At 35.8% G+C, this 24,267-nt stretch overlaps 2 pseudogenes across 1 annotated transcript; both read right to left on the bottom strand.

The window, feature by feature from the left end:
• Positions 1–18,260, bottom strand: part of LOC149538084 (U-box domain-containing protein 45-like) — a 110,413-nt pseudogene extending 92,153 nt beyond the window's left edge.
• A 3,008-nt stretch (positions 18,261–21,268) lies between these two features.
• Positions 21,269–24,035, bottom strand: LOC149538083 (pentatricopeptide repeat-containing protein At2g13600 pseudogene; annotated as a pseudogene). Its single transcript, XR_016355969.1, has 2 exons — positions 21,732–24,035; positions 21,269–21,560 (listed from the first exon to the last, which is right to left on the bottom strand). The product of XR_016355969.1 is annotated as a pentatricopeptide repeat-containing protein At2g13600 pseudogene (transcript).
• Between the last annotated feature and the right edge of the window lie 232 nt (positions 24,036–24,267).

The following is a 24,267-nucleotide window of genomic DNA, read 5'->3' as shown; positions in this document are numbered from 1 at the left end:
ACTGACTCTTGTTAATTCATTTTAACCCCATTAATGGAATATTATCACTTATTAATACAGCTTACAATGGGCTACCTAGAAAGCCTCTTTAGGGCTTCAGCCTCTATTGCAAGCCACTTCACAGCATACATATAGATAACTTACCCTAAGCTCATAAAAGTATATCTCATAAAATTACAATAATCACATTAGTCCTATACAATAAATTGGAAAGAACCAATAAATAAGTGATCAAAGCTCAAAGGTTATATCATGAAAATCACAACACATGAACTTACATCATAGAACCAGTTCTCACCACAAAAAATATGTGAATACATCACAATGGTTGGGAATGAAATAATAATGACTAAACACCATCAAATAACAACATCGTAAAAACAACCACTTCCCAAGCCTCTAGTAAACATGGCCATCTAGTTAAACTACTAGGTTTCCCCCAGACCCATCAAAAGATAAAACATGACATCTCGACATGGATTTAAACAAGTGTATTTTTCAGCCATTTTAGTCTTCCATAATATTTCATAAGGTTCATTTCAATTAAACTTCACATTATTGTTATCAAGTTCTTAGTAAATATCATTTCCCTGATTTTCAATTTAATCATAAGGATAAGTTTCATTTCTAGAGTTCAAAATAAATGTTTCCCAAATGAACTATGTAATTATCTGTGCATAATACTTTTCTCCAAAAGATAATAATATTCTAACTGAGTGATTAGGTCATTTAATCATTACAAAACAACTCATATTTGATAATATTTGAATTTTAATCAAAGCAAAATTAAAAGAAAAACATATTTAACCTACATTAAATTTTAATAAATAAATAATTAAACTCGATGCTATTAAATAATAGTTACAATTTAATTAAAACTAAAATCAAATTAAATATTATTAAATACACCTTCTTTTATTTTATAATATTAAAAAAACTATTAATAAAGTATACTAAACATATTCTATTTTTATTTATTTATTTATTTGAAAAGAAAAAATTTATTAAAAAGTTCTTTTAATAAATAAATTCCCCTTTATTGGGGTGGCCTACAGCCTGACTAAGGCTTGCATGGTGCTGCCAAGGTAGTCATAGTGCTACTAAAGTAGCACAACACTGCCTTGCACAACATACGACTATACTTATAGGGGTGGTAAGGGAGAAAGAGGGGGTTGGAGTGGTGGTGGTCCCCACTCCTCCAATAACATTTTTTTAATTTAATTTTTTTTTAATAAATTCCCTTCTACAGGTACAATTACCATAGTAATAAATTTTGAAATATATGTATACACACACACACACACATATATTCCATGTTTTTATTTACAGATATGATAAAGTAATTAAAGCAACCAATTGATTTTATAAAACAACCAACGTTTCTCCATTTCAAACCCTACCCATGAACTAATTGTCTTCAATTCAAGTCTTATCGATTAAGGGTTTCAATTTCATTTTCGTAGATGCTTCAATAATGAAGAACAATCAATTTACCAATAAGAGTTTTAAAATTCAAATACAATTCCAATAAGAAAAATTGATATAATAGACATGAAGAAGACAAATGTTTTCGAGATATTTCCTATGATGGTTCTACAAAACCCTACCTTAATCTGATGTTATAAACCTGGTAATTACTTTGTGCTTGCAAAAATCTCACTACCCAGAACCTTTGGAAAAGTCTCACCTTTTAATTCCAAAATTGCTCCTCCAAAACTTGTGTGTAGAAATGAGCTTGAATCTATTAATAAAGAGTCTAACCTTGCCTAGGGTTTCCAGTTTACAAACATGCAAAGTTCTCTCAAAATAAAGTTTTATTATTTTAGTGTATGCAATTCCCTTGTGCGTGTTTTTTTATCTTTAATTAGAATAAACCTACATTGTAAATTATTCCCACTTCATTTATAATAAGCAAGATATTTTTAGAAAATATATATATTATTTTAACTAATAACAATATGTAAAGTCCTTATTTTTTAAATGCAACTTCTAAATTTATTATTGCTAAATTAAATAAATATAATTACGCCAAATTTAATCTTTTAAATTATATCTTTAATTTTAACTCTTTTATTTAATTAATTTGTCAATTAATTAAAAATAATAAAATTAATTTTTCTTTATAAATTTTTTGTTTAATTAAATCATTTAATAATCTCTTTGGTAGATTTAATTATATTTGAAAATCACAATAGACCTACAAACTCAATAAGAAAACTTGTCTAAAAATAAAGTACAAATCAAACTCAAAGGTTAAAATTTAAAATTCGTGTCACTTTGACAAATTTAGAAAGGTAAATAAATCATATACTTGTCCTTTATATTAGGACAATTGGCTTGGGTTTAGGATTTGGGCTTGAAAACTATCTCCCCTCTTTTACCATTGAGATACTCTGATAGGGCATGCTCATCATGGCAATTCAGGGAAGTCGATGTCTGATACCTAAAATCTGTATAAAAGATGAACATGTACACATGCATATATGTATATATATATATGTATACATATATATATATATATATATATATATATACATATGTATATATACATATATATATATATATACATACGTATATATACATGTATATATATATATATACATACGTATATATACATATATATATATATATATATAAACTAAACAAGCAATGGCGAGGAGTGGTACATCGTGTAGATCCTGACTAGCAGGTGACTACGACTCTCTCCCTCAACCACATCAGATACGTCAAACATAAAGTAAAACATACATGTACACCATACATATGCAAGTATGTGGTAAGTAACCATAAAACCACATATAAATTATCCATATAATTATCATCATGAAAGGAAGTGAAATCATTATATGAAGTATACAAATCATCATCACCAAAAGAATAAGCATGAACACATCAAATATCTGATTATAAAGTAGCTCATCAAATATATAATCCAAACATGTAAATAGTATGAATCAAATCAAGTAACCAAGTACCACTAAATCAAATCATGAAACCATGAAAACTAGCCTAAAAGAATTCAACAATATAACATAAAAGCAAACTAGGGGTAGGCACTACAAAATATATAATATTCTATTATAGAACTGGAAGTTTTAGTAGTGATAACTATAGTAAATGCAAAAATGATGAACATTACAGAGACCTAGTCTATGATGTATCCTTTCTTCCATACTATTGGCAAACCATGCAGTATTGAATTCTATGCAATACCTCTAACCTTATAGTATATATTGTGTTATGAATAGTCATCTTGTGCCCACCTTAGTTCTTAAATAACCTACATAATCATAATGTATGCACTTGGGTTGTGCTAAGAGATATCTTTGAGTATCTATGTCGACCTAAGTGATACCCAAGGCACAAGTGTTTTATGGTATATTTAGGAGCTATAGATTAGTGTTGAAAGGAGATTGTTGAAATGGAGAAGATTGATGAACCTATCATGGAAGAATCATTGTCATTGATATCAAACTTGCTACTTGTTACTGAGACAATTGTTTACTTTGGTCTAAATGTTATCCTTTGATCGATTGATGAAGAGGATTTGAAAAGAAAGGATAACAAGAGAACCTAGAGAAAGGTTGAGTTATATAGTGTGATAAAGGAGCACTAAGACGAAGCTAGACTTTGATGATATAGTGTATTGTTTATCTACTTAAGGATATCATGAAAGGATACTTGACCAAAGACTAGAAGACAACTAAGTAAAGAGGTGTGTTTGCCAAGCCTGACCAAGCAAATAGTGGAAGTCGAGCAAGTCAATGCAAGTTAGTTGAAGTTGAGCGAAGTGAGTTTAGCATGTGTCAAGCAAAGAGAAATCTAGTAGGTGTCAAGTGAAGAAATCTTAGTATGTGCTAAGCACTAGTAAAGACTTAGTGAATGTTGAGCAACCCAGTGTTGACGAAGCATCAAAAGATAATGTTTGTCAAGAAAACAACATGTTATTGCTGAGTGCTAGTAAAATGAGTTTGATCAAAGATTTGACAAATCTGAGCTAACAAAATTGATTTCTTGAATTGCATGAAGTGTGTGGAAGATAACTATGATGAACTAGTGGCACAAAATTCAAGATAAACTATTTTGAGACAAATTCAAAAAGGAAGGGAATTTTCTAGGAGGAAGAAAATGGAAAGATGGGAAGATTCAATGAATCTAACCTAACCCTAAAATGGACGATTGTGGTTAAGTGGCAAAAGATCTAAATTCTCTATATAAAGCAATAACAGGCCAGAAGCAATTTGTGAAGAGCATGAACCCGAGATAGACAAGAAGCCTAGGGTGTTGCTTCATATGGTGGCTGAATGAAAGAGTTTGTAGTTGGCATACCAAGCAAGGGATGAAGGCTTGAAGGGTGAACCAGCTATTAGTGACAAAGAGGATAAATGCCAAGCAATATGGAGGATTGAACAAGTGATCTATAATCTGCAAGTGAGTTGTTTTTTTATCAGATCAAGTCCTAATGGTACTTTCTAACAACTATACCAATCTAAATACATCCTTTGGATTAAGGTTGACCTAATAGTCATGAGTAAATCCTTTAACAGGGTGACATTCTAATGGAATGTTCTAAAGTCCTATAACAAGGCTCACTCCTAACAAGGTGATTGAAATCCTTTAATCAAGGTCTCATTTAACTATGTGCATTGTAACCTTTAACAGGGTTGGATCCTCATAGGGCTCACTTCAGAAGAGTAAAAATTTGTAGCATGTTACTGGTGGTTTTTCTCAAATCGGGTTTCCACATTAAATCCTTGTGACAAAATGTGTGATTGATTTTGTGGTATTTCATGTTTACATTTCTGTATAGTTATTTTGACCTAGGACAACAATATGCAAAAGTTTAAGATACTGAATGATCAATGCATGTATAAGTATAAGTTGAAGTACTAAAAAAAATTATTTGTACATTTGGACCTTGGATAACTGATTCACCCCTCCCCCCTCTCAGTTATTCTAAACATTCCAACAATTAGCACATCAATTTTAATAATCATAAATACTAGACCTATTATTGATGATCTAATGTTTACAACAATATTCTAAAATACCTAAATTTGAATTGAAATATTCCTTGTTCATCAATATTGATCTCAACAATCCATTTTTGTTTTTTCTTTATTTCTCATTGTAGGTTTGTTGAATTCCTTTTATCTATTCCAATCTCATTGTTCTTTCCCACTTTCATTTAATTGTTTGATCACACACAACCTTTAATATGTTTTATTTCATCATGATCTTCCATTATTTGATGTTGTAATTATTATGTTCTTTTATGTTTTTGTTATGATGCTCTACTTCTCAATAATGGAGGATTATATAGAATTTATAGGGGAGCTTTTCATAGTCTTTGTATGTAGAAGAGGTGATCATACACTTGAATGGATAACAACAGGTCACAAAATTGGGAGAACAACTTTCTTAGTCTTATTTGAAGAGTGTTCATATTTCTTAATAACCACTGGTTATATTCTAAATAATACTTTAAAAACTGCCCAAAAAAACTAGTTTTATGGGGAATTTTTGTGAACTATAGAATAGCTCAATGATTGTAACCTACCCTATCAATCATTGCCAACAACAATTCTAGTTCTAAGGATACAAATTTAGTTAATCTATCTCACCTAAGGCACTTCTTAATTCATACCTAAGAAAAGAAGCACTTGTTGAAAGGTTTGAATGCATGAGAGAAAACAACAAATGAATTTACAATTAAAGAAGAGAAAAGAACGGCACCAAATTTATCTTGGTTCACCACAAATGTGGCTACATCCAGACTATAGAGTATTCTATTAATATAGAAAGATTTTTTACAAATGAGCAGGAGTAGCATATAAATAAGCTCCAATTAGATTACATATGAGAGGTCTCATGAAACCAAGAGACACACTATTGGAAGAAAAATTAATAATGACTATTGGCCTTCAACATATCAAAAAACTCCTGCCTGAAGGACAACTAATGCTACAACTAATCACCTAATACCCTACTTAAATGTTGATTTACCTTTTCTTCACAAGCCTAAGAGAAGTCCTTGCACATTTGAACTTCTCTTTGGTGACAAACTTTGTGTATATATCTGTCAAATTGATCTTTTTGTCAATCTTCACAACTTTTAGCTTGCCTTCTTCAACTGCATGATGAGCAAAGTGAGCATGTGAGTCAATGGACTTTGAGCAATGTTGTGATGAATGATTATGAGCCATGAAAATGGCACTACAGCTATCACAAAATAAATTATATTCACTTTGCTAAAGTTTCAAGTCACCAAGTAATCACTAAAGCCAAATAATTTCCCTTCCACCTTTGGAAAGAGCCAAATACTTGACCTCAGCTAAAGAAAGAGCAATGCAATGTTGCAACCTTGAAGCCTAACTGATGGTAGCTCCAACAAACATGAAGGTATAACCAATGGTTGACCTTGTTTATCCAAGTCTCTGGCAAGATTAGAATTGGTGTAACCTTGCAACTGAACCTTATTTCCTCTATAACATAATGCATAATCTGAAGTGCCTTTTAGATACCTTAGTATCCATTTAACTACTTCCTAATGAACCTTCCTAGGATTTCTCATGAATTATCTCACAACTCCCATCGCATGAGCAATGTTGGGACAAATAGAGACCATGGCATACATAATGACAACAACCACAAATTTATAGGGAATTTTCTCCATAATTCTTTTCTTCTTGTGTTTTTAGACACAATTCAAAGCTTAGATGGAAGTGAACAACAAGTGGAATAGTAGCAACTTTTGCATCAGCCATGCCAAATCTCTCAACAACTTTGTCAATATATTTTTTTTGAGACAAAGTGATTTCCCTCTTTTTCCTATCCCTTGTGATTGCTGCCATGCCAAGAATCTTCTTGGCTACCCCTAAGTTTTTCACTGCAAATTTTCTTGCCAATTTCTCCTTTAACTCATTAACTATTCTTTTATTTGTGCTAGCTACTAACATGTCATCAACATAAAGAGGAAAAATGATGAATTCACCATTAGGAAGTTTCTTGAAGTAGATACATGGATCTTATTCGCATCTTGTGAAATTGTGTTCAGCCATGAAGCAATCAAATTTTATATACCACTATCTTGGGGCTTGCTTGAGGCCGTACAATCTTCGATTTAATTTGCAATATAGATGCTCTTGTCCATTCTTGATGAATCATTGAGGCTGCTCCATATATAACTCTTCTTCTACATCATAGTTTAGGAATGCGATCTTAACATCGAGTTGTTCTAACTGAAGATCCCATGTTGCTACTAATCCAAAAATAATTCAGATGGTTTTTATTTTAATAATTGATGAGAAGATCTAATTGAAATCTATCCCCTTTTCTTGATCAAACTCCTTCACGACCAATCTGGCCTTGAAGCATTTTTTGCCTTTCACTTCCTCCTTCAACCAGTATATCCACTTGTTCCTAAGTGGCCTTCAATTTGGTGGAAGAGTAACCAAATCCCAAGTTTGATTCTTCATTAAAGAATCCATTTCATCACCCATCAATGCTTGTCATTTATCACTATTTATATCTTTGAGAGAAGATTTATAAATGGTTGGTTCTAAAAATTTTGAAACTAAAATGGAAGCCTTTGCCTCTTTTGCAAAAAGAAGTTCATAATCTGAGAATTTCGTAGGCTTTCTCCTTTACCTAGTAGACCTTCTCAATTGGGGCTCTATGTTCTTTGTTTGATCTTTAACTAATTCAAATGAAGAACCAAAGACTATAGTTCTCCCATTTAACTTTTTGTTTCTCTCTTTATTGTACACATATGTTTCTTGAGTGTTCCCTATAGACTATGTAGAAGCTAAAGGATGTTCTTGATTTTGTGAGTGGGCTTGTGACATAGAAGTCATGGCATCTATAATGGTTCTTTGCCTTTCATGCATCCCTATTATCCTTTGTTGGAGCCGAGCATCTACCAAATATCAAGAAGATAGTATTGGGAAAGGTTCACTAGGTAAGTTTGAATGGTCACCATCATGTGGGGGGATTTGGACTTCTACATATGCATGTATATGATAACCACTGTATCCCTTGCAAACTAAATGAGACTATTGTGATTTCCCTTTGTTATGTGTTTGAAGCTCATCATCATGAAAGCGAATGTGATGAGTGTCCTCTACAAAACTATGATTGGTAAATGGAGAACCTACAGTGGTCAATGTATTTCTATGTGTGGGATCCCTGTTGGACATTCTTGAAGCATTAGAGGGTTATGTGAAGTGTTGTAGCCCACTAATATCTCCTGCATGTGCAGTGTGTTTGAGACAATCAGAGATTATTTCAAATTCCTGGTGACAGAGAAAATTTAGCCCCAAATGATCCCTTTCATCATTATGTCCAACATTGTCAATGTTGCCCTCTTTGTTGTGTAAGCAACCAGTGTCATGAGGAATGTTTGAATGTGTGGAGAGATTGGAGAACATGAAAACTACCTCAGGCCTGCGTGTGTTTGGAATTTCATGGTCATCAAATGGATTACAATCATATGTTTTGTATAGAAAGCCATAGTTTATATAGCAAGTGTTATCGTGTGCTAGTTTGGCAGCAATATGAGATGTTGTGGGAGTGTGGATTTGAGGTTGGGAAGAAAACTCACTTTCTTTGTTGTTGTGAGATGATTGTAGAGGATTGCTTATCTCATAACTGTCACTTTGTCTTGTGTGAGAAGAGTTGTGTATATCATAGTTTTTGAAACTATTAACTTGAGAAGATTGTCATTCTCTACTCATCAATGACTGAGATGAATTATTGGTTTGTGATGATTGTGATATAGAAACAAAGTGCCCTTGCTGAGAGTTAGTGTCATTGTTAAACAAGTCGAATACAGGAATGTATTCTCTCATAGGAGTCTCATCTTTAGAATGAGGAAATACCTTCTCATTAAAGACAACATCTCTACTCCTAATGATTTTCTTATCAGCTAAACTCCAAAATCTAAAGCCAAGTTGATATTCTCCATATCTAACGAATATGTAAGGTTGTGATTTGGGATCTAGTTTGCTTCTCTTTTCTTTGGGCACATTCCCATAGGCGTGACACCCAAAGACCCAAAGATGAGAGTATGAAACTATTCTTCCTTTCCATTCCTCTTCTAGAATTCTGAATTTTAATCTTGAAGAGGGACTTCAATTGATTAGATACTCAGTTGTATTACATGCTTTAGCCAAAAACTCTATCCCCAAACCTACATCTGAAAGCATACACCTAGCTTTCTCAAGAATAGTCCTATTGAGTCTTTCCACTATGTCATTTTCTTGAGGAGTGTAGGGGACAATTTTCATCCTTTGAATGATTATCTGCACAATAATCATCGAACTCCAACCAAAAAAACTTGCCTCCATTATCCATTGTCAAGCATGTAATCTTGTGACCTCTTTGGTTTTCAACAAGAGATTTGAAAACTTTGAATTTTGAAAATACTTTAGATTTATTGGCCATCATATATATCCATACTTTCCTAGTACAATCATCAAGGAAAGTAACAAAAGACTCTGCAACTCTTAAAGAACTTACCTCAGTAGGACTAAAGGCATCGGACTACACAAGTTCCAATGGTTTTGCCTTCATGTCATGCCCATCTTTCAAGAAATTGACCTATTTTTGCTTTTTGTAAAGACAATGTTCACAAAACTCCAAGTTTGTTGATTGGCGACCCGGTAGTTGATTCATTTTGAGCATTACCTCAAGACCTTTTTTGCTCATGTGGCTTAGTATTTGATGCCAAAGTGTCACATCATTTCCCACCATTTTCATAACAAAACCTACTTCAATAGGCTTTTCAAATAGATAAAGACTACCAACTTTAGTGCCCTTGGAAATGATCCTCAAACCCTTGGTGACTTTCCAAGTATCTAGATGAAAGAATGGATGATATCCTTGTGCAAAAAGATGACTAATAGAAATTAGATTTTGCCTCAACTTGGGAACATGATGAACATCCTTTAACAACCATTATCCTTTATCTTCTAGCTGTAATAAAATGTCACATTTTCCAACTATTTTTCAAGATTTGTTGTCTTTAAGAAATACCTCTCCAAATTGTCCTTCATGGTAATTTGTGAAGCTATCTATACACAAAGTGGCATGAAAGGAGGCTCAAGAATCTAATTTGGAGTCACTTGTAGAAAGAAATGAAATAGTTTCATCTTTCTCATAGGTTGTGTTTGCTTCAATATTCCTTACTTTTTCTTGTGCTTTCTTGTAAGCTTGATAATTTTGCTTTGAGTGGCCAGGCTTACCACAAAAACAACACTATCCATTTCTACCCCTTGACATTGATCGACTAGGTGATCTAGATTTCCTTTGATTGTAATGATTATTACCTCTATGATGGCTTCTTCCCCTTTGCTCGGTGCTGACCATGGTGAGAGCATCACCGGATGAGGAGTCTTTGTTACTCCTCATGTATTCACTAAGTAAAGTGGCAACAACTTCATTGTAGACCAACTTAGTCTTCATGGAGTTTGAAGTGCTTACTGTTGTAACTACAAGATCCCAACTATCCAGTAAGGAACACAACATGATGGTGACTTTGGCTTTGTCATCTTGAGGCATACCAACCAAGGTTGCTTGACTTAATAAAGTGTTCAAATCATTTATATGATTTGACATCGTAGTCTTTTCCTTCATTTTCAGCTTGTGGAGCTTCTTTATAATGAAGATTTTATTTGCAGTCGATGTTGTTTGATGCATGCTTTGAAGTTTGTCCCAAACTTCCTTCATTATCTTTCTGTTCAAGACATTTTGTGAAGAGAAGAGAAAAATTGATGTCATCACCTTCTTATGAGTATTTTCCATAGTTACATTGCCCTTGGGGATGGGGGGACAACAGAACAAGGGGGCAAGCTTTTGGAATAGGGAGACAAAGGGGCCTTAATTTGGGGATGGTGGGGGCACGGTGAGGGGACGACAGTGGGGGATGGGAGGGGGTATATATATATGGTATTTAAACTACTAGTTATGAAACTATGTATTACAATATAAGATATAAAGATATAAAAGAGTAAATACTTGAAAATTGCATTGAATTGGAACATCGAACATTAAACAATAAACATAAATAGTTGAATCTGCAAATAGTCAATACCGGGATGTCCCCCATCCTTAGTGGAGGTGGCAGAATTTGGCACCGCCGTTGGGGACAGGGGGATGAAGTCCCTGGTGCATTGAACTCTCTGGGACATGGGGGAAAAAATGGGGGGGATGTGTCCTCGTGTTACTATGGGACTCTTTTCCCAATCTTCATTTGACATTGCAGCTGGTTTCTTAGACTTTCCTTTGATTGCAACTGATAAGTCTTGCTTAACCAGCAAAGAGTGCATCTACACTTTCCACAGACTGAAGTTCTTGCCTGCAAATTTCTCCACTTTTGCATCCTTCATCTTTCCAGAAATTCAACACCAATTTCCAACATGTACAACTAGTTCTCTAATACCATTGAAAGGTTTGAATGCATGAGAGAAAACAACAGATAAATTTACAATTAAAGAAGAGAAAAGAATGACACCAGATTTATCCTAGTTCACCATAAATGTGGCTATGTCCAGACTATAGAGTATTGTATTAATATAAAAAGATGTTTTACAAATGAGCTGGAGCAACATATAAATAAGCTCCAATTACATTACATATGAGAGGTCTCATGAAACCAAGAGACACACTATTGGAGGGAAGATTAATAATGATGGTTGCCCTTCAACATATCAACATTTGCTAAGTTACCTTATGATCCTCAAATGGTTTTGTTAGAAAGAGGTACATTAGAAAATAAAACAGATAAAGACATTTATTGTATTTAATATAAACATCTTGAAATTGTAAAACCATATGATTAAAGCAAAATAGTAAAACCATATCATTACAAAACTGTCACGTCAACATTGTGTCCATCCATTCAATGGGATTTGAAAAATTCAATTTATATGAAACTAAACTATGACAATATAAAGTTTAAAATAATCGTTAATTAAAATATTAATAAAATGACTCAATAGCAAAAGACAACAATGTTGTTCCAACTTCCATTCAAAATACTTCCAATCTTCTAGCTTATATTGTTGGGCTTAATGCCTACGGTCATTCATTCTCAAATCTATATGCAACAAATTATTTATAGGAAAGTTCCCTATTAAATTACCAATAACTACGGCTAGCTACAAGGAAATGAATATGACTATTACTTGTGAACTTTACATATGAACTCTTTGCATTAGCCAATTGGATATCCTATAGCTTTCCATCCATTATATTCTCTCTTTTTTATGAATAGTTCTTGTCTATTAATAAATTAATATACCAATTCCAAATTCACAAAAAAGGGGTCGAGGGATACAAGATCACCCTGTGAGAGTTCACATGGTCATAGCCAAAATCAACAACTATTCATCAATAAAAAGATTTAAGCAACCCCTTAGGCTGCCAAAGTAGTGCTAGTCAAGGGAGGTGGTTCATCTCAATCATTAAAACCCCAGTCATCCCTAGGATTAGCAGGCAAACTAGGAATAGTCCAACCATTAACAGTGTCATATGTAACCTTGTCTTTATCTTTCTCCTCTGCCCGCAGCATAGAGAGAGCCAAATTCAAGTGGAAAGGCCACTTGCCAGAAGCAATAGGAGGAGCACCAGGAGGGGGAGCCACTAAACCCAAGGACCAGCCAAACCCATGGCAAGGTGGAGACATTGAGCAGCGGTGTTGCCAACTACCATTGCCACCACTAGGAGAGCAGTGGTAGGAAGCCTATGAGTGTGGCATGTGCGAGGGAAAGTAGAGGATTTACACCCCCAACAATGCCCCTAGGTAGAGTATGATCATTTGAGGCATCGGGAGGCACTCTGGTGACTGTGCAAGGAGTGCTACCCCAATGATTGAGTAACTTCTAAAGGTGGGCCATCTCTAGAGCCAATTTGTTAGCTTGGACCTGAATCTGCATCATGACATTATTACAAATGTATGCTTTAGTGTACATGGCCACATTGATATCAAGAAAGTTTTGAGTGAAAGAAATAGCATTCTTATCCTTCCATAAAGTAAACAAAATTTTCATCCTCAAGGTATGATAGATCTGAGAAAATTTCCTAGGGATCCTAGGGGAATCACCTAATACAACCATATGCCAAGAAAAGGGTTCTTGCTTGAAAGGCTTAAAAAATCATGTATCCAAGGCCATTAATTTTGAGCATGCCTATAGAACCAAAAAATGTGCAAAAATGATTTAGGATCCCCACTAAAAGGACACCGAGGATCAAGAACCTTAATATGCTTGAGCTGCAGCCCAAGGGGAATCCCTTGAAACAATAGGCACCAAGAAAAGTGGGCAATCTTAGGCTCAATAATAGCAGTCCAAATAATATCAAATTGCATCCTCCAAAGATAAGGAGAAGACCAGATTCCATCGTTGGTTTAGAGTATCCATCAGGGGAAGATGGGGAGAAAGCCATCTATATCCTAAGCTTGGCTTGTAACTTGTGAAGGTCGTTGCACGATACCACTTCCAATATTTCCACCAAGGTCAAATAGACTGAATTCCCACCTTGTGAACCAAATGATCTTGAATTGCAAAGAGCGGAAGATCAAAAGTTTGTCGATCTGGATGAGCAAGGTAGAATTGGACTTGCATATCATCCCAAGATTTGAGACTCATAGAAACCCTAGAAAAGAGGTATTCAAGAGTCTTGATGTCATGTTTGAAAAAACACAAAGCACTAGCTCCTTGAGTCTTGGACAAAGGAATGTCTTGAATGGAAAACAACAGGGACCACCAAAGGTTTTATTGATTCAGAGAAAGGCCATCTCGAAACCCATCACCAGCCTAGCGAAGCCAAGGCTTGACAGCTTCCCAAGCTTTCCATATGCTCTTGATAACAAAAGAGCCCTGGTTATGAATAGGTTCCCACATGACGAGAAGGGTATGAAAGCTAATCCCCTTCCATGTAGGCCTATTAACAGGAAATCTAGAAGTGATGCAGTATTGAACCAACACTTTCCAAGCTTCATCACCAATGATAGCACAAATAATCTACTTAACACAGAGTGCGGGCCCTTTTTTCTGAGTGGAAAGAAGGCCAAGACCTCCAAACTCTTTGGGGAGACAACAAAAATTACAAGCAACTCAGTGAAAACCATGGTGATCAGAACTAGTAGCCCAAAGAAAGTCACAGAGCAAGCATTCCAACTTGAGGTAAGAGAGTTTGGAAGGAGCCCAACATGAAGAGTAATAAACATGAGTATTCGCCAGCACCTTTGAGAAAATTTTGAATTTCCTCGCAAGAGAAAGGGGTTTAGTAAGTTAGTAGTCAAGCTTTTCTTCAATTTTCACGAGCACAACATTCCACAAGTCCAGTGGTGAAGCTTGAAAAGCAAAGGGGATGCCCAAAAAGTGGAAAATATCCCTATGAGTGACCCATTTCCACTTGAATTGAACAAGCCAAGGTGGGGCTAGAAGAAAAGATTACCTATAACAGAGCATCTTGTGCCATTGAATAGCTGAACCAAAAGCTTGACAAAAGTTGTCCAAGCATTGCAAAGAATTAGTGATGTTCTCCTCATCCTCTAGAAGAGTGAGAAAAGAATCATCAGCAAAGTGCTCATTGATAAGCTAGGAAGAAGACTCAGACAAGGAAATTCCATGAACCAAACCAACAAAAATAGAGTGGGCTAGTAAATAATTAAACCCTTCAATAGCAAGAACATACAAAGCTAGAGTTAGAGGGCAACCCTTCTGAATAGATCGAAAGAGCCCGAAGGCTTCATATTAAGAACTGTTAATGGTAATATAAGCATTCGCATCTCCAAGAGCATCTCCATAGACTAAAGATTGTTAGGGCCAAACCCCAAAGCCTGAAGAATAGCCAAAATGAAGGGCCATTCGATTCGATCATAAGCTTTGGCAAAATCAATTTTCAAAAACAGAGTCTACTGATTGGATTTGCGAGCCCATTCCATGGCTTCCTAAATAGTAATGATGTTGTCAAGAATATACCTGGACTTAATAAACCCAATTTGCTCTAGTCGCACAATTAAAGGAAGGAGATGTATAATCTTAAGAGATAATGCCTTAGCAATGATCTTGTATGACACATTAAGTAAGGTGATGGGCTGCCAATTATAGATATCCTCAGGGTTACTAGCTTTAGGTATGAATTTAATGTTTCCTTTGTTAATAATGGTTCCTAGGCTCTTGGTATGATAAGCTTCCAAATAGACTTTGTGAGGGTCTTGACCAATAGACTCCTAGAGGTGTTTATAAATTTCACAATGGAACCCATCACACCCAGGGGACTTGTCCTTTGCCATAGAAACGACAGCCTCTTTAAGGTCCTTGATGATGAGAAGTTGTTCACAAAAAGCTCATTGCTCGACCACTAGGCGGTTTGAAGTAACAGAAATACACTTTCTGAGAGCTTCCTCCCAAGCAACCAAATTTCCCTACGAAGCAAAAACATTTTCATAATGATGCACAAAATCTTGTAGGATGTCAAGGAGATTGGAGAGAACAATATTGCCCTGTTTAATCTTTTTAATCCCAAAGTTGGTATGACAGGCTTTGAGAGCTTGGAAGAACTCTTTAGAAGCTTTATCGCCAACCTCCAACCAATGGAGGCGAGCTTTGATTTGGGCCCCCCGAGCAGCATAGTTATCTACAATCTATTTATCATGGCTAAACTTTACAAGATGGATTTGTAAATCAACATCAAATAGGTTAAGGGTAAGAGCTTCATAAGCCTTCTTGAGGGCCTTGGTATTGGCTTCATAAGACCCTTTTCTAAAAATTGCCAACTACCTCCGATATATGCAAAGAAATCTAGTGGTACTGGTAATAGCATCATTCCACTATTGAATCCAACTTGTTTGAGAGTGGGGACATGGCTCTAAATTCTAGACACGTAGGATGTGAGCAATAGTGGAAGAATGCGTCACCACTGACGTGTTGAGGAAAAACTGTGTTCTGACAGCTCGTTCGACAATTGTTTGCCAAAAATGGAAAAATAAATGGGATAATGGTCTACTAACATCACATCTAGTAGAGGAATGGCAGGTAACTCTTGATCCTCAAAAAAGGCAAAAAAAGATTATGCAGTAATAATAGCATGATTGAGACATTTTAAAATGCGGTCAAAGCCAACTTGAAAACTAGACCAAGTGTGCCAAACCCCACTCTATTGGTGATAGTTAGTATTGGGATCATAAAGGCCCAATTTATTGTGCATGTAGTACCATGCTTCCCTTTCCCTAGTTGTCCAACAAAAAGGAAAAATTCCCTCTTTGTTAGAAGCCAACTCAACCATATTAAAATCGTTGCATATCACCCAAGTAGCTAGAGGCAAATTCTCAGCCATCCAACATCAAAGTTGAGATTTTTCCACAACATCATTGGAAGCATAAACATTAACTATACCAAAGGAATTATTATTGATAGAAAGCAAAATCCAAATAATTATGTGCATGGGGTCAGAACCATGTGAAATTATAAAATGAAGATGTGGTGATAAGAGAGTAATTACACCACCTATACCAATTTTGTGCTGAGAAGAAAACATAATGTCGTCCGACCAAATGACACGATATGCAAAAGAAAGCATGAAACTAGAGATTTTAACCTCTTGCATGCAAAGGAAATCTAAATTGCCATGTCTATGATAGTTATCCCTAACATAGTACTTTTTGGAGAGGTTTGTAAGACCTTACACATTCCATGATTAAAAAAATTCATGAAAACTCTTCCATATCTTCTTCGTCCTCAAGAGAGGAGTAGCTATTTTGTGGAAAAGTAGAAATTAGGGTAGAGTCAGAAGGAAACTCTCCTGAAATGATAGTATGTCGCTTCTCTTCTGGTTTCTCAGCATGTCCAGGAGGACAACGAGAATGCCACACATTCTATGTTGCAATGGAAGATGCGGCAACTAGAGTGCAAACCACTACAGGAATGGTAGCCCTCACAACCACCTTGATCCCCTATGAAACAATACGGTTTGAAACATGTGAAACAATAGGATTTGACTTTGGTGCAACCGTCGTTGACCCTATAATGGCTGAGGTTTGGGCTCTTGTCTGTATAGGAGGAACGAAAGCTAAAGTAGCATACATCTTGTTGGGAGTCGAGGAAGCCTTGCCTTTGCGCCCGACAGTGGTCCATTCCTCCTTTTGTTTTCCTTCTGCTAGTTTAACAAGAGCATCCTTGGTTGGGGGTTTAATCCTAGCCACTACCAAAGGGCAATCCCTAATCTTGCATTCGGTCGACTGACACCTAGAATAGGTGTTGTGCAAGTTCAAATAGAGCACCTTCTCAGAGAAGGTGTGGTAACCAAATTGAATTTGTACATAATCCTTGAGATCCTTGAAGATAAGATAAGATAAGATAAATCTATTAATGTCCAACAAAAGACCAAAAGAGGTCTATGGGACTAAGAACTTACAACTATGAAAGCAACAAATAGGAGAACAACAAACGATGTCCGCAAAAGAACAAGAACAAAAACCAAAAGAAGAAGTGAGTGAGAATCATCCCGACATGGAGTAGGGATCCAAGTTGAAAGAAAGAAAGAGAGAGAGGGGGGGGGGAGAGAGAGAGAGAGGGGGGGGAGGGAGGAGAAGAGAAAGAAAGAAGAATGGAAAAAGTGTTGCCACCTAGGAAATGTTTGTAGCCTTTAGGTTCTACTTCAATTTCGACTGCCAACGCAAACACATTTCTAAGGGAAAGCATTAAAAAACTTCTTGTGTTCCTTAGTAACAACTTTGTTGAGAGTGTTGGCAATGGACTCAATAAATGGTCAGCAAGGCAAGGGTAGACCAGGGAACTCAACCCAAACAGACACCCTGAGCTTTTTGTCATCAGAGACTGTAAAGTCTCGCAACCATCTTTGGAAAACAAGCAAGGAGGAACAAATTGACCAAGGGCCATTGCCAAAAACTGCATCAGCCTGGGACGAGTTACCATAGTGTAATTTAAAAAACCTTTGATAAGGTTTTGCACAACGTCAAGATGGACTCCATGAGGAGTCTAGCTCTTGTTAACCCATTCTCTAAGCATGGGTTCAAGAGGAGTCCTACCCACAAAATACCCTATCAAAGTATGTTGTTCTAACCATTCACATGTAGCATCAAATTCTTGCAAATGAAGGATAATATCAGGATTACCTCATCGAAGACCTTCGAGACAAACTTGTAAGGATGTTTGTTCAATGGAGGCACCATGGCTGTCCGAAGCAACAGTGTGAACACCAGTATCAACTACTGGGTCACCACTAGTCAGGGCCATTATAAACTAGCCCTAAAAAACTCCCACACCAAATGCAGAATGATAGATGGAGATGATAGAAGGAAAGCTCAAACAGAGAGCCATACATAGGAGACACATGAAACCCTAGTATAGCGGAAAAAAAAATTTAAAAAAAAAAAAACTTGTGCGAATTTTTTACCATTTGTTCAGTCATTATATCATCTTTCATGAGCATGAATCTTCTGAATGCTTGAGGATCCCTCCAAGGGATTTTCTAGTTTTTTGGCAAGCAAACGAGTACAAGAGGGCCTACATACCTAAAAATGAACCATTGAATCCCATCAATAATTAAATAACAATTTCCAGAAAAATAGAACTTCAACTTAACTTATTAAATCATTTTATAAATGAATAGTAGAGTCCAACACGTAAATCAACTTGGTCTCTTAAACAGTCTTTACCATTAGCTTAAAACTCAAGGCCTAAGTGAATGAATTATCAACATGGGCTCCATATATCAAGTCTAGTATACCAGTTAAGATGGGATTTTGCTACATCCTTAATATTATTATTAGGGTTATGAATAGTCAACTTGTGGCTATCTTAATCCTTAATTAAGTCATGTTATCATTATTATATTATAATTTAGGTAGGTAGGTCGGCCTAAGTGTTATGAAGGGTTGTGTCTATTCAACCTAAGCATAAATAGGTATATATAGGAGGTTGTGAATCTTATTTCATCATCAAATGGTGAAGTGTGTTCTCATTGGAGATATTTGGAGGTTGCCCCCTTGAAGTGGCCTATAACTCTCAGCTATTATCAATTCTTTATATAATATTTTATATTATTTCTTCTATTGTGCAAGTTATTTCATTCCAAGTGGTATTAGGGCATGATCTTGGCACCATAGCGGCAAGATTTTTTCTCAACATTGAGGCAATTTTGGGTTGAGCATAACTTTCAGATTTTAGCAAATTTTTCAAAGATTTTTAAAGGGTTTTTTAAGAACATATTAAAGAAGCTATTGTCCAAAATTTAGAGGAATTGGAGCATATTTGAGGAAATTATTGCAGAATTACTATTTCTACACAATTTTTTAAGATCTTCATATCTCTCACATCCGGCTGAATTGGAACCAGAGTGCATTCTTCAAACACGCACAAAGAAGCTAAGGAACAAAACCCTGACTCGGTATCTCATCCAATGGAAGAATTTACTAGTTGAAGAGGCCACATGGGAGGATGAGGAGTTCATTCAAAAGAATCCACACTTGGTTAGCATTGAGTACAATGCTTCTTTCAAGAGAGGGGGCATGCTACACCCTTAATATTATTGTATATAGGGTTATGAATAGTCAACTTGTGGCTATATTAATCTTTAATTAAGTCATGTTATCATTATTATATTATAATTTAGGTAGGTAGGTCGGCCTAGGTGTTATGAAGGGTTGTGTCTATTCAACCTAAGCATAAATAGGTATATATAGGAGGTTGTGAGTTTTATTTCATCATCACATGGTGAAGTGTGTTCTCATTGGAGATATTCGGAGGTTGCCCCCTCGAAGTGGCCTATAACTCTCACTATTATCAAGTCTTTATATAATATTTTATATTATTTCTTCTATTGTGCAAGTTATTTAATTCCAGATTTGCAGGAAAAAAACCTTTAAGTTCACTATTATACAATATCTAGCAAATTCAAATATACAATTTGAAAATCTTAAGTCACGAATACACTGTAGATAGATTATAGAAAGACCACTAGACATAATCTTAAGTTTGGAATTATTAGAACACTGACAATATTTTCATATACTTAAGATTGGAAGATAAAACTATTAAAAAAAACATATTTAGTACCTTCATTCTAAATATAATTCTTCTTAATGGGGATACTGAATTTAGAAAAGAGCATTGCCTACAATGAACAAAAATAAAACAATATAGAGTTTAGTATATTGAGTTAGGGCATTGGTAAGGGAAGCCATTTTTGAGGGCTTTATCTCCTCTTCTGTAGTTGTGTACTCTTCATTGTTTGTTTTTGTTTCTCTTGCAACAGAGGATTCAGAACCAAGGTTGTAGCAAATTACAAGAGTGCCGCAGCATAGGTTAAAGATAGCAAGTTCCACTGGTAAAACAGTATAAGGAATTTACAGAAAAGCTCACGCCATTGTGCTTACCCAGGTCAGAAGATCTGTCTTGTACTAATGTCAGCTAATAAGGAAGTCATTAAACTGCGTCGGAGACATCAATGAATGGAAAAGACTGAAGTGTTGAGGAAATGTGCAATTTTGCCATCAAGTTGTTCGGCTCCACAATTTTACTGATTATAGGTTTTCTACATTAACCTGCAGCTAGCACAAACATTTCGCTCTCTCTAATTGATAACACAGGGGAAGAAAACAATAGCAAGAGAAACAACACAAAATCTCCTTTCCTCAGCGTTCGAAATGTTTTGAAATTGCAAAATATCCTAGCGCAGTCAAGGCATGTGGAATCTGGACTGCTGTGAATGCAATGTGTTACTCAAACCCATTTGTAATTGTTGTCAACTTGTCAGCAATAACCACTGAAATACTCTGATACAGACAGGTTTTCATGCAATCTCTAATGCATCTGTCAGCTATCTGACATGTCGCCAACCACAGCTTGCTAAAATAGACACCTGTCACGGTCCTGACATGTCTCGTGTAAAAACGGTAAACCCAAGTCTTCAATTTTCTCCCTTTTTCTCCCTTCCTTCTGTATCTGCACGTTCTCTTGCATAAAAATTTGCAAAGCCTTTTATTTAGCCAATGGAAAATTGGCAAAATTCATATTGCACAATGCATAGACATCCATTAAAAGTTATCATTTCCTGCTAACAAATTAGAAGGATATGTAATAATAGAAAAGTGAAGCAAGGAAATCTAATAATAGAAAAGTGAAGCAATGTTATTAGATACAAATAAAACTTTTGAATCACTGTTTAATGTTTTTGCCTCAGCAAGAGTTCTTTGCCATGGCAGGAACTAATAACCAAAAATATTGAATATTGAATACATCTCTTCTATAAACCCAGTAATTTGTCACCCTTCTCAATATATCACTCAAATTGAAGACCTTTGCAATGTTACATTAACTTCCGCAAAATATTGTTCAGTTACATAATATAAAATATTTAATATACATGTCACATTGTCGACATTACTCACAAGTATTTCATTAGAATAAACCTTCAACTCACATTTTCAACTGGCCAGGCATCTTTGCATTTCTTTCGACCATTTATCTCTTTTGTTTTAACATTTTCCTTTTCCTCGCACCTCCACTTTTTGATTTCTAAAATGTATTGGCCTCCTGAAAAACAGATAAATGTCACGACACTTCCATTGCTTATGAAAGAGGTCTTAAGACTTGAACAAATATCTCATCAGTACACATATGTATATGTATCTGTATCAAGTATCTGATGCATATCAAACTCGATAAATTAGAAAAAAATAATCATTTGGAAACTAGATATCATACCCGATTCCATCTTTTCTCAGGAAGTCTGTCAATGGACCTTGTAATAGTGCAAGTCAATGTTCCTACCATGCCTGACATAATCTCCATGAGAGTTTCTCTCAATTGAAATTGAAGAAACAATCTGGCAGCGCGGTACTCAAACATGCAGGAAAGTTTCTTGATTCCTCTAACAGTTGTACCCGGGACGTTTTTAACATTTTAAATGCCGTCGCCAACGGTTCTGGAAAACAGAGTCTTAATTTCCCAAGACAATTTCTTCAACTTTGCATTGATCTCCTATGTATGTGGGTATGATTTGTTAACTACAGAAAACACATGTACCTCTTTCTGAACTTCAATCCAACTACATCCAGGTACCTTCTGAACTCCTCTGATTTCCATCAATCTTCTTACCCTTTGAACATCACCGCACCTGCCGACTTCTGCATAGATGTTTGACAAGAGAACGTAAGGTGTAGAGTTTTTTGGATCCAACTCAAAAAGAAGAGTTGCTGTAAATTCTCCTAACCCTACAGTCTTATGTAATCTACAAGAGCCGAGTAAACATGTCCACACAACCACTGCAGGTTCAATTGGCATTTTGATGATAAAATTTAGAGCTTCTTCAAGATAACCAGCACGGCCAAGAAGGTCAACCATGGATACATAATGATCCATTGAAGGTATAATGCAATGAGAGTCGGTCATACTATTGAAGTACTTACATCCGTCATTCACTAAACCTCCATGGCTACATGCAAGTAAAATACAACCGAAGCTAACATGGTCAGGCTGTATTCCAGAGAGCTTCATTAGTTTAAAGAGTTCGAATGCATCCTTGTAGAAGCCGTGCATTGCATGTCCTGCAATCATTGCACTCCATAAGATTGCATCTCGCTGAGAAATTTTGTCAAACAGTTCGCGTGCTTTTTGTAAATTTCCACATTTAGCATACATGTCTACTAGGGCACTGACGACTACAACATTTGAAAAAGAACCCCTTTGGAGAATATTTTGATGGATGTCCATACCATGTTCCAAAGCTCCCATTTCAGCACAAGCTGGGAGAATGCTGGCAAATGTCTTCGAGTTTGGCTGTACACCTGCTGATTGCATTTGCTTAACAGCCTCCAAGGCCTTTTCGAAAAACCCATTTTGTGTATATCCTGCAATGATAGCATTCCATGAGACCACATTTCTATTAGGCATTTCTTTGAAAAATCTTGAAGCCTCCTCAAGATCTCCATTTTGTGTATACCCTGCAATCATTGCAGTCCATGAAACCACATCTCTTTCAGGCATTTCTTTGAAAAGACTTAATGCCTCATCAAGAACACCATTTTGTGCATATCCTGCGATCATTGCATTCCATGAGATCACATTTCTTTGAGGCATATTATGGAAAAGCCTTAGAGCCTCGTCAAGAGAACCATTTTGAGCATATCCCGTAATCATCGCATTCCATGAAATAATATCTCGCCTAGGCATTTCTTCAAAAAGCCTTAAAGCCTTGTCAAGAATACCATTTTGAGCATACCCTGCAATCATCGCATTCCACGAAACCACATTTCTTTGAGGAATATTGTCAAATACCTTGCGCGCCATCGGAAGGCTTCCACATTTTGCATACATATCTATCAGGGCACTTCCAACTATAGCATTTGACAAAAACCCTCTCTGGATTATTCTTTGATGGATATCCATGCCGTGTTCCAAAGCTCGTACCTTTGCACAGGCTGGGAGTGTGCTAGCAAACGTAAATTCGTCTGGTTGGACACCTGTTTGTTGCATTAGATAAAACAGGGACAATGCCTCGTTAGGATACTCATGTCTTCGGTAACCTGCAATAATCACATTCCATGAGAAGCCATCTCGCTGTGTCATTTCGTCAAACACTCGACGCGCACTGATTAAACTACTGCATTGGACATACATGTCGATAAGCTTATTTTGGGAAAAAATATGGCTAGCAAATGCAAAACCTCCATTAGTTGTTAATGCCTCCTTCAACCAACCCTCTCTACACAATACTCTCAGATTGAGATGGCCTACGGATGGCATTGCACGATTATATTTGAAGGAATTGTACTAAACTCTGCAGCGGATTTTGTGTGGTAAATACAGGGGAGCATTCATTCTAACCATAAATCTTCCACAATGAGAATCAAATACTATCGCCCACTTCATCCTCAAACATTACAGTCATTTAGTTGTTACTATAAATTTGAGGCAATACATGGCCACTAACCATAATAATGGCAAATTACAATTTTTCTTGCATTAACTTTTTCTTGATTCTACGCTGATTTTATAACTTAAAGAATCCAATCAATCTGCTGCACTTCAGATAAGAATGCATGAGAAGAATTTTGATCTCTTTAATAGATTTATTTTTAATTAATTGATCTCTCATTCCACGGAAAAGTTGAAGTCAACGATCGATCAGACTTTTTTCTGTAGAAAAAGGTTATAACTGAAGATTTATTTGGTGGCCAATTCTAATGAATGGTCAATTGATAGTGCTCTTAGTATACATTTACCTTAGGAAGTAAGTGTG

The sequence above is a fragment of the Cupressus sempervirens genome, chromosome 9 (assembly GCF_028749045.1).
Source record: "Cupressus sempervirens isolate cs-2001-9-10 chromosome 9, ASM2874904v1, whole genome shotgun sequence".
NCBI lineage: Eukaryota > Viridiplantae > Streptophyta > Pinopsida > Cupressales > Cupressaceae > Cupressus > Cupressus sempervirens.
The sequence above is the reverse complement of the archived record's forward strand: the minus strand, read 5'-3'. Positions and strand labels throughout refer to the sequence as shown.